Source organism: Triturus cristatus, chromosome 6 (assembly GCF_964204655.1).
Source record: "Triturus cristatus chromosome 6, aTriCri1.1, whole genome shotgun sequence".
NCBI lineage: Eukaryota > Metazoa > Chordata > Amphibia > Caudata > Salamandridae > Triturus > Triturus cristatus.
Window position 1 is genome coordinate 1,883,641,562 of NC_140589.1, and position 15,773 is coordinate 1,883,657,334.

Below are 15,773 nucleotides of genomic sequence, written 5' to 3' on the forward strand. Positions count from 1 at the left end.
ACCAAAAGAACAACATTCAAAGAACGACTGGACAACAACACCCACAACAGAAAGGAACTCTCCAGCATCGTCAAAGAGCTCTCCAACCCCAGCGCCGGCAACAACAACATCACACCCTCGCAGGACCTCTGCGACTCACTCGCCTCATTCTTCCACCACAAGATCGCTGACATACACAACAGCTTCGGCGCACAGACCACGCACCCAACCACCCAACCACCGCCCCCCACCACCACACTCTGCAACTGGACCCCGGTCAGCACCGAAGACCCCACCCGCACGATGAACACCATCCACTCCGGATCCCCTACAGACCCCTGCCCCCACCACGTCTTCAACAAGGCCGACTCCATCATCGCACCCCAACTCCAGGACATCATCAACATCTCCTTCACCACCACCACCTTCCCGGAGAGCTGGAAGCATGCCGAGCTCAGCGCCCTCCTGAAGAAACCGACAGCGGACCCCACCGACCTCAAGAACTTCCGCCCCATCTCGCTCCTCCCTTTTCCTGCCAAAGTCATCGAGAAGACTGTCAACAAACAGCTCGCCGCCTTCCTCGAGACAAACGGATCCCTCGACCCCTCACAGTCCGGTTTCCGAGCCAACCACAGCACCGAGACCGCATCGCAGCCACCGACGACATCAGATCCCTGCTCGACAATGGGGAAACAGCTGCCCTCATCCTCCTGGACCTCTCTGCAGCGTTCGACACAGTTTGCCACCGCACACTAATACAGCGCCTCAGCAACACAGGAATCCAAGAGAAGGCACTGGAGTGGATCATCTCGTTCCTCGCCGGAAGAACCCAGAGAGTCTGCCTCCCCCGTACCGTTATGCGGCCACCGAAGTCACCTGCGGCGTACCCCAAGGATCTTTGCTCAGCCCCACCCTCTTCAACGTCTACATGAGCCCCCTCACGGCCATCGCATGCCAACACAACCTTAACATCATTTCCTATGCCGACGACACCCAGCTGATCCTCTCCCTCACCAACGACCCCGCAAACGCCAGAGCCAACCTACACGAAGGAATGAAAGACGTCGCCGAGTGGATTAAGAACAGCCGCCTGAAACTGAACTCAGACAAGATGGAAGTCCTCATCCTGGGATCATCACCCTCCGCCTGGGACGACTCCTTGTGGCCCCCTGCCCTGGGCACCACCCCCAAGCCAACGGACCACGCACAAAACCTAGGCTTCATCCTGGACTCCTCCCTCTCGATGACCAAACAAGTCAACGCCGTCTCGTCATCCTGTTTCAACACCCTGCGCATGCTCCGAAAGATCTTTCGATGGATCCCCTCCGAAACCAGGAAAACGGTCACCCAGGCACTCGTCACCAGCCGACTGGACTACGGGAACACCCTCTACGTGGGAACCACAGCCAAACTACAGAAAAGACTCCAGTGCATACAAAACGCCTCCGCACGACTCGTCCTTGACATCCCCCGCCACAACCACATCTCCGGCCAACTGAGAGACCGGCACTGGCTCCCCGTCAGCAAGAGGATCACGTTCAGACTCCACACCCATGCACAAGGCTCTCCACGACCTGGGCCCCAAGTACCTCAACAACCACCTCACTTTCTACATGCCCACCCGCCAGCTGCGATCGACCAGCCTCGCCCTCGCCACCGTTCCACGCATTCGCAGAGCCACCGCCGGAGGAAGATCCTTCTCCTACCTGGCAGCCAAGACATGGAACTCCCCATCCACCTACGGCTAACTCAGGACCATCACTCCTTCAGGAAGCAACTCAAGACCTGGCTTTTCGAGCAGTAACGGACCCCCCCCCAGCGCCTTGAGACCCTTGCGGGTGAGCAGCACGCTATATAAATTGATTGATTGATTGATTGATTCTGCCCCCGGGGGGGCAGAATACCCCACTAGACACCAGGGACGTATTTGAAATTAAAATGGAAATGACCCCTTGGGCAAGGGTCGCTCCCAGGGGGCATATTTGTTTTATAAATTTGGTTATTGTTATTTTATACATTTGGTTAGTTATTTCTGCCCCTCCTGTGGACAGATTTGCCCCTTGTTTTGTGGCTTGTTTTCACTAGGTGGGAGGGGGGGCAGAAAACCCTACTAGGCACCAGGGATTTTTTTCTTTTTCTAGGGGGGCATATTTCTGTCTGCTGTTTTCTGCCCAGCCCTCAGACAAGCTAACCCGATCCCTTGGGCAAGTTCATCCCCATTTTTGCACAGCCCTATTAGAAGGCCCATCTGGCAGATTGACCAATTGGGTAGTGACAGTGTGTTATAATGTTAATTCTTTTATTTTTTGTGAATTTCAATTGTAATGCTTTTGTTTCTCCCTTTTTATTCTAGTTGAAAGCTTTGCGGTTTCGTTACTTTTGGTTCTGCTGCTTGTGTAGTTGCTTGCGTTTGGTAAGAGACTTTTTTTTGTACAATGTAAATCTTTTTCATTTCTCTGCATTAATGTGTTTTTGATGTCAGAATTGCAGTATGTTTGGCTTCTGTTTTTTGAGTGTCAAAAACTTTTTGCATTTGTGCTCAATGTGTATGTTGTTCTTTTGTGAGTAATTGTTTTTTTTTATTTTCTTTCTAGTGGGATATCGTTTTTGCTGTCTCTCTGCAGAGTAGGTGTTGGTGAGTGTAGCGGTCTCTTGCAAGTGAATCGTATAGTTTTTGAGTATATTGATCTTCGTGAAAAAGGCACGCATTTCTTTACTTACTTATTTTGCACAGTGTTGGTTGTTGTTGACTTGTTTGTGCAGTTTCCTTTCTTAGTAAGGATAATGGCTAGCCGCAGGATTACTGCTCAGCAGGTTGTTGGTATGATTTTTGAGTCTTCCTCTGACCATGGTCCAGAGACTGACTCTGATTCTGAGGCAGAGGTGGGAGGGGAAGATTCAGGCAGTGAGTTTTCTCTCCACCTGGCATCATCGGATGATAAAGCTACTCTCAGTGCGGATGAAGCTACTATTAGTGCGGATGAAGTGCCAGTCTTAGAGGAGGACATTGATGTGCCGATAGCCCGGAAAGAGGCATCTGGGCTACAGCCTGGGGCTGCAAGGCTTCCCGTTGGTATAGTGTGGCAAGAGGCATCTGGACTGCAGCCTGGGGCTGCAAGGCTTCCCGTTGGTGTAGTGCGGCAAGAGGGATCTGGGGCTGCAAGGCTTCCCGTTGGTATAGTGCGGCAAGAGTCACATGGACTGCAGCCTTGGGCTGCAAGGCTTCCTGTTTAAAGTGTTGACGTCTGGGTTGCGCCAGGGATGGTGCAGCCAGCATTGCCAGACTTTACTGGTGTTCCAGGGTGTAGAGTTAATACTGAAAACTTTTTCCCAATACATTTTTTTCAGTTGTTTATGGATGATGTATTTTTGGCAGATATTGTTGAGCAGACTAATTTGTATGCCAAACAGTTTTTGAGGGAGAAGAGTGCCAGCCTTAAGTAGAGCTACCCGGTGAACTCGCACAAATCTGGATGAGATGAAGAAGTTCTTGGGTTTAACTTTTTTGATGGGCTTGCTAAGGAAGCCATCAATGTCTTCATATTGGTCTACTAGTCCTTGATGGCAACTGCTATATTTGCTGCAGTCATGAGTCGTGATCGTTATTTGCTTCTGCTTCGGATGATGCATTTTGTCGATAATGGTTTAGCGTTGCCACGAGATCACCCTGATTGTGACCGTCTTTTTAAGATTCGGCCTGTCCTTGATCACTTTGTTGAACTATTATCTGAGATCTATGCTCCAGGGAAAGAAATAGCAGTGGATGAGTCTTTGGTGTTGTTCAAAGGCCGCTTGATTTTTAGGCAATACATTCCTAGTAAGAGGGCACGCTATGGAATTAAGCTGTATATGCTGTGTGACAGTAGGACTGGATATGTCTCTAATTTCAGGGTGTACACCGGTAAGGAATCCAGGATTAACCCCCCTGGTTGTCCGTCCACTTTTGGAGTGACTGAGAAAATTGTTTGGGCACTTGGTAGAGGATTTTTTAACAAATGCCATCATTTATCTGTAGATAACTTCTACACTGGTGTGCGGTTGTTCAGGGAATTGGCAACAGTGGACACTGTTGCTTGTGGCACAATCTGCTCTAACCGTAAAGGTTTCCCAAAAGAAGTTGTTTGTCAAAAGCTTGTGCGGGGACAGTGCAGTGCGTTGCAGTGCGAGGAGCTTCTAGCTGTGAAGATTTCAGACAGGAGAGATGTCTATATGCTGACTACCATCCATGATGAAAGCACTGCACCTGTGACTGTTTGGGGTTAGGTTGCTGAAGTGCGCAAACCTGTGTGCATTTTAGACTATAATAGGCACATGGGTGGTGTTGACAGAGTAGATCAGAGGTTGGAACCTTACGCTGCCCTTCGTAAGGCTTACCTTTGGGACAAGAAGTTGGATATCCATCTTTTCCACTTGGAAACCTTTAATGCTTTTTTTGTGTTCCAGGATTCTTGCCCTGAGTCAAAGATGACTTTTGCTAAGTTTCAGGAGTCTGTAATAGGCAGCCTTGTTTTAGTGGAACAGACGAGTGTTCCTAGAATTGGAGTGGTGGAGGATGTTGCTAGATTGAAAGATCTCCACTTTCCTGATCACATTCCTCCCACACCCTCAAAAGACTTTTCCAGTAGGAGATGTAGAGTCTGTTAGCGAAGAGGTACGCGGAAGGAGACTCGTATGTACTGCCCCAAGTGTCCTTCTAACCCTGGGCTGTTTGTCCCTGCTTGTTTTAGAGCGTGCCACATGCAAAAGAATTTTTGGGAGCATCCATGAGTGGTAAAGTGAACTGCCTGGTCTGTATTCTTTAAAAAATGTGATTCTCTTTCAAGGTTGGCGTTAGTGCAATGTATTTTGTTTGTGTTTTTATTTTTGTCTAAAAAAATCCTAAATGTGATGGCGGTGTGTGTGGACTGGCGCTTGGCTGGTGGTGTGCATGGACTGGCGCTTGACTGGCATTGTGCCTGGACTGGCGCTTGACTGGTGTTGTGCGTGGACTGGCACTTGCCTAGAGGTGTGCATGGACTGGCGCTTGGCTTGCGGTGTGCGTGGACTGGCGCTTGGCGGGCAGTGTGTGTGGATTGGTGATTGGCTGGTGGTGTGCGTGGATTGGCGATTGGCTGGCGGTGTGCCTGGACTGGTGCTTGGCTGGCAGTGTGCATGGACTGGTGTTTGGCTAGCGGTGTGCGTGGATTGGCGCTCGGCTAGCGGTGTGCGTGGACTGGCGCTCTGCTGGCTGTGTGTCAGTAGTGAATTGCTGCTGGTCACTAAACACACTGCTAGCTGAGTGCGACTCCATGCAATCCATCAGCTTGTGTGGTTGCTGTGTCAGGAATGTGGGCGTGTGAAAGTGATGGGCCCTTGAATGGCTCTGTCTGCTGGTGTGAGTGTTGTTATGTGATGGGCCCGTGGCTGGCAGTGTGAATGGTTTTGTATGTTTCACACGTATTAAAAGGTGTATGAATGGCCTGTAAAGAGGTTGGTGCCTTGTCGTGGCTTTACAGCTCACGAGCTGTGAGTCAAGGTTCAGTTTCTTGCCCTTTCAATTATTAACACTGCATTTCATTTTTTGAATTCACTTGCTTGTTCAATTGTATATACTGAACCATCACTCACCCTCGTGCCAAATCCAACCAGTATGTGTGTGTGCTTGAGGATTAGATGGCTGTGCAGTAATATTTGTCTTTCTGAAGCAGGGTGTACCTTGTCCCTTTTTGTGAATGTTGTAATGTGTTGTTTTTGTGCCTGGTGGTGTGAATGGTCTTGTGTGTATCACGTATGAAAGGTGTGTGAATGGCCTGTAAAGCGGTTGGTGCCTTGCTGTGGCTTTTCAGCTCACGAGCTGCGAGTCATTGGTTCGGTTTTTTGTCCATTTAATTATTGACAGTGCATTTAATTTTTGTGAAATCTCTTGTTAATAAAATTTAATATACTGAACCATGACTCGCCCTCATCTCAAATCCAACCAGTATGTGTGTGTGTTTGAGGAATAGATGGCTGTGCAGGAATCTTTGTCTTTTTAGCTTCTCTGTCAAGGTGTACTTTCCATGTAAGAATAACCCACCAACTGTAGATATTGTCGTAAGCCCATGGGAGTTCATGGTGATGTCTCTCTTGTGAATTCCAAAAAGTTATTTTATCCACAATGTCCTGCAAACCTCAAAATGTCTGTCACATTTTCCTTGCATTATTGTGCCGAAATTCTCACACTGTTGAAACAAACAACTAATTATGTCAAAACGATCTGGTTTTGCAAGGAGGGTCACCTGGGTTTTTGGCCCGGTGCTCGGCGGCCATCTAGGGAAGCCTACCAAAGCCATACATTTCTGATAAACTAGACAGCTGGGGCCTTCCAGGAAGGTAAGGCTTGCGTGGATCCCCCGATGTTTCCTTACCCAGAATCCCCTGCAAACCTCAATTTTAGCTGAAAAAATCACTTTTTTACACATTTTTGTGTGGGAAAGTTGTGGCATCACCTGGCTCACACAAATTTACCACCACCCAGCGTTCTCCCAGGTCTCCCGGTAACAATGGTGCCTCACTTGTGTGGGAGGCCTAAGAGCCCGTGACAGGCAAGGGCCCAAAACGTAGTGTGTCAACATACTAGTAGTGCTACACGGGGAACAACCTTTACAATGCAACTTTTACAACGCACTACCTTTACAACGCATTTTTTACAATGCATAATCCATTACAACGCATTACATTACAACGCATGACACTACAACGCATTTTTAAAAACTACCTTTACAACGCATTCCATTACAACGCATACTACTATTACAACGCATACCATTACAACGCATAATATTACACTACACTATCCAACACTTACCGTACTGATGCACCCCCTGGAGTTAGAATAGTAATTTTTACCCCTATACTATCCAACACTTACCCTACTGTTGCACCCCCTGGAGTTAGAATAGTAATTTTTACTCCTATACTATCCAACACTTACCCTACTGTTGCACCCCCTGGAGTTAGAATAGTAATTTTTACCCCTATACTATCCAACACTTACCCTACTGTTGCACCCCCTGGAGTTAGAATAGTAATTTTTACCCCTATACTATCCAACACTTACCCTACTGTTGCACCCCCTGGAGTTAGAATAGTAATTTTTACCCCTATTCTATCCAACACTTACCCTACTGTTGCACCCCCTGGAGTTAGAATAGTAATTTTTACCCCTATACTATCCAACACTTACCCTACTGTTGCACCCCCTGGAGTTAGAATAGTAATTTTTACCCCTATACTATCCAACAATTACCCTACTGTTGCACCCCCTGGAGTTAGAATAGTAATTTTTACCCCTATACTATCCAACACTTACCCTACTGTTGCACCCCCTGGAGTTAGAATAGTAATTTTTACCCCTATACTATCCAACACTTACCCCACTGTTGCACCCCCTGGAGTTAGAATAGTAATTTGTACCCCTATACTATCCAACACTTACCCTACTGTTGCACCCCCTGGAGTTAGAAAAGTAACTTTTACCCCTATACTATCTAATACTTACCTTAAATGTAATTTAATATTATGCGTTGTAATGGTATGCGTTGTAAAGGTAGTATGCGTTGTAATGGAAATGCGTTGTAAAGGTATTTTTTAAAAATGCGTTGTAGTGTCATGCGTTGTAATGTCATGCGTTGTAATGGATTATGCGTTGTAAAAAATGCGTTGTAAGTGCATGCGTTGTAAAAGTGTGCGTTGTAACGTCATACATCCGTGCTACACAAATATTTCTAAGACGTACCCCTGGAGAGGGTCTTGATGCTTAAAGAGCACTTCAGATGCTATGCCACCACTTTCCTTTGCCTGGAGGGGCTGATGAAAAGTTTCAATGTAGTTGATTGCCACTTTGCAGGGGGTTGCTTCATAATAAATCAACTATCTTATTAAAAACATTTTTTTTTTAATACACTGCAAGAAATGACATACAAAATAATACTGACAAACAGTATTACATATAACAATATTTTCACAACAATATTAAAAACTAAACTTAGAATGATAATATTTCCTTCACTATACCTGTGTTCAGAGTGGAGTGACATTAGGGTCAGTGGCTTAGACTGAAATGGTGAAGAGTGCAGTGGCATGGAGTGCAGTGGTGCAGAGTGGTACAGAGTAAATACAGTGGTGTAACATGCAGTGGTGTAGCACATAGTGCAGTGGTAAAGAGTAGAGTGCAATTTCATAGTGTGCAAGGGCATACAGTACAGTGACAAACAGTAGAGTCGCGTTCAGTAGAGTGGCAAAGAGTGGGGTGGCTGAGAGTGGATTGTCACACAAAGGAGTAGAATAAAGTAAAGTTGCCTAGAGTTCAGTGGCATTGAATAGAATAGTGCAGAGGGGAGTATCACAAAGTAGAATATTGTATAATGGAGTGGTGTACAGATAAGTGGCTCTGGGCCAGATTCACAAAAGTGATCTGAGACACAATCCTAACTTTACGACTTTAGATATTCACAAAAGGCATTTAGGAGTAGTAAAGTTAGGATTTTGTCTTATGTTTTTGTCTTAAGTCAAAATCCTAACAGAAATTTAACTTAAGTTTAATTTAGGATTTTGTCTTAAGTCTGTTTTTGTTTTAAATAACCCAGTTTCCTGGTGACATAGGTAGGACTGCTTAAATAGAGTGAATTGCCATAATCTAAGCACAAGAGTATTAGGCATTGTACCACTATTCTCCAGGGAACCATTTGAGCATCTTTCTGACCAAAGCATGTCTCTGACACTTTCTTGACCTGAGAGGTCATGGTGAGATCTTTGTACAAAAACAATTCTAAGCTTTTTACTTCTGATTTAGGGGAAGGGTGGTCACCCAGGTATGCAGGCCACAGGAGATGGTACCAGAGATATGGGTTGTCCTCAACATCCAGGACCTCTGTCTTATCACCATTTAGCTTAAGGCAGCTAGTTGCCATCCAGTTGTTTACTTGTTTCATGCAGGTAGAGAGTTTCTCCACCGTTCAGCTGATATTTGGTGCTAGAGAAATGACACTCAGGTGCCGATTACGATCCGGTAAAAAATATCCCCGTGCGACTCGTATCCGGTCTTTTTACCGTACGAATCGTACAAGTGCCGTACGAACTGGCAATCACGATTCGCATGGTAAAAAGTCCATACGAACCGCATTGGGAATCATTCCCCACATGTCCTCGGGTCGGAAAATGTGTCCGACACGTCCTCGTACGATTTACCGTACAAATGTGAAAGGTGAAGTCCGACCGAGGAATCACGATCCATCCCGTGCGTCCGAGGTTACAACCGGATGGAAAAAACACCGTCCGCACCGAACTCCCATAGCAACCATGGAGACGTGCCCGCATACACGCCGACCCCCCCCAGCCCCTGTACGTACGTGATGACCCCCCCAGCCCCCGTACGTACGCGCCGACCCCCCCCCCAGCCCCCGTACGTACGCGCCGAACCCCCCTGTATGTACACCCGTGTACGTGTTGAACCCCCCGTGTACGTTCAAGTCGAACCCCCATGTACGTTCGAGTCGAACCCCCCCGTGTACGTTCGAGTCGAACCCCCGTGTACGTTCGAGTCGAACCCCCCCGTGTACGTTCGAGTCGAACCCCCCCGTGTACGTTTGAGTCGAACCCCCGTGTACGTTCGAGTCGAACCCCCCCGTGTACGTTCGAGTCGTACCCCCACCCGTGTATGTATGGTGCGTACCCCCAGCGCGTAGCGCTGGGGGTACGCACCGTACATACACGGGTGGGGGTACGACTCGAACGTACACGGGGGGTTCGACTCGAACATACACGGGGGGTTGGACTCGAACGTACACGGGGGGTACGCACCGTACATACACGGGTGGGGGTACGACTCAAACGTACACGGGGGGTTCGACTCGAACGTACACGGGTGGGGGTACGACTCGAACGTACACGGGGGGTTCGACTCGAACGTACACGGGGGGTACGCACCGTACATACACGGGTGGGGGTACGACTCGAACGTACACGGGGGGTTCAACTCGAACGTACACGGGGGGTACGCACCGTACATACACGGGTGGGGGTACGACTCGTACGTACACGGGGGGTTCGACTCGTACATACAGGGGGGTTTGGCGCATACGTACAGGGGCTGGGGGGGGTCGGCACGTACGTATGGGGGCTGGGGGGGGTCGGCGCGTACGTACGGGGGCTGGGGGGGGTCGGCGTGTACGTACGGGGGCTGGGGGGGGTACGGTGCGTACCGGGCCACCTACTCTGGTCGATTCGCGCCGTACTTCGCTTTTCCGGCACTTTTTGGGTGCCGTGAAAATATTGCCGTCCGAACTGCTGTCGGTTCGAATCGTAATTCCTGGGTCGTGAAACGCTGCCTGAAAGCGTACCGACATCACGTCGCAGCATTCCCGGATCACATTCGTATGTATATTTTCGTCGGTCGGTGTTTTTTACGATTCGTACGGAAATGGTGTTTCCGTGCGAATCGTAATTCCATGTTTGTAAAGTTTTACGACCGGGTACGAGTCGGACGGGGAAAACGCTCCGACCAACGGTTCGTACCCGGTTTTTACCGGATTGTAATCGGCACCTCAGTGTGTCATCCGCATATGAACCCGATATTGAAGCCAGCTAAACAGATCATACTGGCTTAACTGATGCACACACATTAAAAAAGTTTGTGGCTTAGGGATGAGCCATTGGGCACTCCACATTTAAGCTGGTGGACCTCCAAACAAAAAGGATCTTTCGCTGACCTCGAAATGTTTGTTGTCAAGAAATAAGATCCGCCATTTTGATGTCTTGCCGATGATGCCTAGTGCCTTCAACCTATGTTGGAGAATAGAATTGGAGAAGGTGTCAAAAGCTGCTTTCAGCTCAAGAAGAAAGACATTTCTTTGTCTAAGGTTCTCTTGAGGTCTTCCACGGCCAGTAAGAGAGCCGTCTCAATACTACATCCAGTTCTGAAGCAGGTTTGTGTCTGGTGCAGGAGATAATGGGTTTCCAGATAATTGGTCAGCTAACCATTGATCTTGCTGACACTTGGGAGCAGTGATATTGATCTATAATTCTCTGCCTTGTTAGAATCTAAGGAAGGCTTTTTCAACAGTGGACCAATGATCAAGTGCTTCCAGAGGTCAAGGACTGTTCCACTTTCCAGAGATAAGCTGTGCCCAATCGTCTACGCTAATAGTCAGTCATATTAGCTTTATTTCGATAAAAAAATATCTTAAAAGCATTTTTAAAAAGACAAGAATCTACATTTTACTGAATACAAAACATTTCATCAAAAGTTAAAAAGGCATTTAAAATACACTTATTAGATTAATAACATAAAACATCATGAAATCGTTGACGGGGCACAAATGAACTCTTAGCAGTAGAAATATTCAAGGGTCGGCTTTTAGGTTTCTCAATCTAATCTTCCATGCCCAGCTCAAGAATTTTGCCACACTACATGCATAAAAGGCTCGCGTATCAGATCTTAAGATGCGCAATGCCGCAGAATGGCTATGAGTGCTCAGCTCCCTGCAAAGTGGTTTAAGCCAGCATTTCCTTGGCAATTTGTAGGCTGGGCACACAAACATGATATGGGCTATTGTCTCATGATCTGCCGTGCAATTTGGACAAGAGGCTAGTGTTTTGTAGGGAACCTTCCATTGGGCAGTCATTACACGGGTAAGAAGTGAGCCAACCCTAAACTCAAAATACAAGGCTCTATCGTAAGGTTTTTGGGTAACGTCTAGGTATGGTTCGTAATAGATGGTAAATTTGTGTTGCATAAATTCCTCAGTAAGCCTACCTAGTTTATGGTCCAAAAAAGTTATGGACCCATGACCAATAAGCTTTCTTAAGTTCTGCCTTTGGTGGAGAAGACCTAGTTCTCCACATCTCTTTAAGGCCAAGATCATAGAATAATGATTTCAGGGCGGTAAGCCAATTAATTTTGTACCAGCCATCCATGTTCATGACTTCTTTTAGGCCTGCAGCGTACTTGGCTAGCTCTGGGGTTCGCCACAAGCGAGCCCATAATAAAAGAGGGCGGAGTCTAGCCAAGTCCCTAAATGAGTGGCACCCTTTAGCAGAGGCCTGGTAGGAGTCCTTGGGGGAAACATCATAAGATCTTTGAAGAATTTGTTTTCTGACTTCACAATTTGATCTAAATTGGAGAAGCCACACAATTCGGCTCCATAGAGGGCCGAACTTACTCCTCTAGCCTTGTATATATCGATTGCTGGAGCTATAGGCCTGCTTACTGAGCTACGGTGTTCTTTAAATATAGCTCCCGCAACTCTTTTGTGGTTCAGAAACAATTTTTGAATATGTGAGCTCCAGCACATGGTGTCTGAAATGCGGATGCCTAGATAGTCAAATACAGTGACCCTCTCAAGCGGGACACGATTTAAGACAGGTGAAAGTCTAAGGTTAGCAGGAGAGTTCAGCACCAGATACTTGTTTTTTTCTGTGTTGATGACCAATCCTCTGGTAGTACAAAAGGAATGGAAACCATCAAGCAAGCGCTGTAGGCCCCTCGGGGTCTTAGAGATTAGGAGGGTGTCGTCGGCGAACAGGAGAGTAGGAATTTTTTCACCCGCCAGGGCCGGTGCGTCAGATGGTATTTGCTGCAAGTGCTCCACCATCCCATTTATATACAGAGAAAATAGGGAGGGAGCTAAAACGCTGCCCTAGCGGACGCCCCTGTTCACCGCTATTCTATCCTTTCTCTGCCCCTTCGGGCCCCATCTGACCTGGGCGTAATTTCCCTCATGAAGACGTACCAAGAGGTTTAAGATGTACGTCGGAAGCCCCTGATCGGATAAAACCTTCCATAGACACCCTCGAGGAACCAGGTCAAAGGCAGTCTTTAAGTCTATAAATGCAAGATAAAGACTGCCTTTGCCTATCTTGATCACCTTCCAATACAGGAGAAGTAGTCTGAACACTTGCTCAATTGTCCCCATGCTTGCCCTAAAGCCTGCTTGGTAGTCAGAGAGAATCTTCTTTTCGGCCGCCCATTCCAGGATTCTCTCCAACACCACCCTCCCAATGATCTTTTGCATAGAGTCAATTAAGCTTATTGGGCGATAATTAGCTGGGTCATCCCTTTTACCCATTTTATATATAGGGACAACCTCTGCTCCTTTCCAGGAGTCTGGTATCGGAGAGCCAGTATCAATAGCATTAATGAGGATGGAAATGAATTTTGCCCATTTTGCGGGGTCCGTACGGAAAAGGTCTCCAGGTATGCCGTCTGGACCGGCTGCCTTGGCTGGAACTATGCGTCGAATGGCAGTTTCCACTTCCACTTCGGAAAAGGGATGGCTATTTAATTCCCCTATGACTGTTCTTAGTTCTGTTGATGAGTCCTTTATTGGAAGATCATCAGGAACAGAGTAAAGTTTCAGGAAGTGGTCATACCAAATGGAACTTGGGATATTGCAAGTAATTATGTCACTGTCGGTTCGCGTCTTTGTCCTAATAATGTTCCAGAACCGACAGGCATCCTTCTCTAGACTAGCCGTTTTTAGATCCTGCCAGTGCTGCTCTTCCCATTCTTTTTTAGCGCTATCTACTGCCTTCATGTAATCCTTCCTTGCTTGCTTAATCATGAGGTGCGATCTACTTTTAACTGCAGCAATCAGGGCCGTATTTTTTATTTTTTTTGCCTACATATTTTCGTATACCATGGATTGCCACTGTTTGGCCTTTTGGGCGCAGGCCGATAACCTGCTCTGGACGTTGAGCAGAAAAGAATCTGGAGAATACTAATTGTTTTGTCATAAATTTCAGGAATTTTGACAACAGCATCATGATCCAAGGAATTGCCTCCCAATTCTTCCAGTACCTCTGCAACAGTTCTTTTAATGGCGCATAGCTTCCCTTCGTCCAGGAGGAGCCTGTCCCATTTCAAGTACCTGTTGCAGTTAGAGGGAATTACTTCCCTTGTTGGCATTGGATCTTCTAAAAACAAGCCACCAGATTTGGGTAACCACACAGATTTTAAGGTTAGAGAGAGTAGATTATGGTCACTATCGACTCTCGGTATTATCTCCATATCAATTAGATGCTGCCACAATTTGAAGTTTAAAAAAACGTAATCAATCCGTGACGAGCAGCCCAGCCTATTGTAGGTATGTGCCCCTTTTGCATCAGAGAGAGACCTACCATTTGTTGCTCTTAGCCCATATTCAATGGCCAAGGAATTCAGTTGGACAGCAAGCTTAGTCCATCTTTTTATCGGCGGGATGCTTAGTAGGGGAATACCTCGCTTTGCATCATCCTCCTCAGTACCTAGCACATCCTCAATAGCAAGAGGCTCAAAAGTACAGTTGAAGTCGCCTGCTATTAGGATGTGTGAATCGGTGGGGCAGTTAGAAAGCTCCGCTTCAAAGCATGCAAATATTGGTGACTCAATACCTCCCTTGGTTCCCCGAACATATACATTAAAAATTACAAGGGTTCTTCCTCCTTGGTTCTCCCGGATGGTCAATTTCAAAAGGTCTGGAGAAATACATTGCACCTGTTTGATTGACCAATTCAGGGATATGCTTATCCATACCAATAGCCCACCCGATGGCCGTCCCTTTTCTGTTTGTGCCGATACTGCTGGGACAAAATGAGACACAAATCCTACTTTATGGTGCTCAGTCTTGCACCATGTCTCTTGGAACATGCAAATGTTATTGCCTTCAATAAGCCTATTCCAATCTGGGAGAGGAAGCTTTTCAGAAAGGCCAGCAATGTTCCAAGAGAGGATCTTCAAGCCTGCGCTGTCCATTTCTGCAGGCCCCTCTTGGCCAGATGATTGAGTATAGGCACAGTCAGATTGTAAGAGGGGAATTATAGTGTTGGGGCTCATTACTGTGATCCCTGAGTCAGAAACCTGGGTATTTAGGCGTTGTGGGTAGAAGTGGTGGTAGAAGCATCTTGAAAGAATAATAAATCGGGGTCACATATGGAAGAGATTGACGGTTTTAACATTTCCATCACTCAATCATTTCCAAGGGGTGACCACCTAGGAGGCTTCGAGGCTTTATCCCCCAAAGCTGTAATGCCTATCATTGAAGGATTTCTAAATTGAATATCCGAAGTGGCAGGGGGGCAAGATCTATAGTCCAAAGTCAAAAGTCCCTCTGCTAGGTACGGGGATGTCAAGATAAGCTCAATAGTATCTGATCGCTGGGCTGGATGTGAGTGCCTAGTAACCTTCACTATATGCTTTCTTACTACTGAGTAGCAGCCTCTAAAGTGCCTAATCCAATGTGTGGCCTTGTTGATCAGCGAGTCCTCGTGTTCCTTACCCACCACCTTAGGAACATTAACCATAAGGACTGGCCGCTTTAAAGATGTGAAAGAGGGGAAATGGCCGCTAAATGGAGCACCTAATGCACCTCTATCATGCGTGGTTGCCTGAGATCTCAGAGGGGTTGGGGCCGGCAAAGCACCAATTATCCTTCTGCAATGCGTCGTTGCTACAGACTCACTATGTGGCCCCACCTTATGGTATAAAGTGGGAAGCTCTGGTTGAGTAGACTGAGAGCGTGCCCTGTCGGTTTTTTTGTGATTGATTGGTGTCATATTTAGCGTTTGTTTTACAATCTGTGTGGCAGCTGGATTTAGCGAGGTGTGGTGCGATATTAGCAATTCTAAGGAGGCTTTCAGATCTTTGACTAAGGCTTTTAAATCCTTTACTTCTGCTGTTAGTAAGTTAATAGTCGATTTGAGGTCGGGAATGTCACTATCTGTGTCCAAGCCACCCTCTACTTGAGCCCCAGAAGCGGTTTCCACAGAGATATGAGCTACCGCATTTTCGTAAGGGTCTG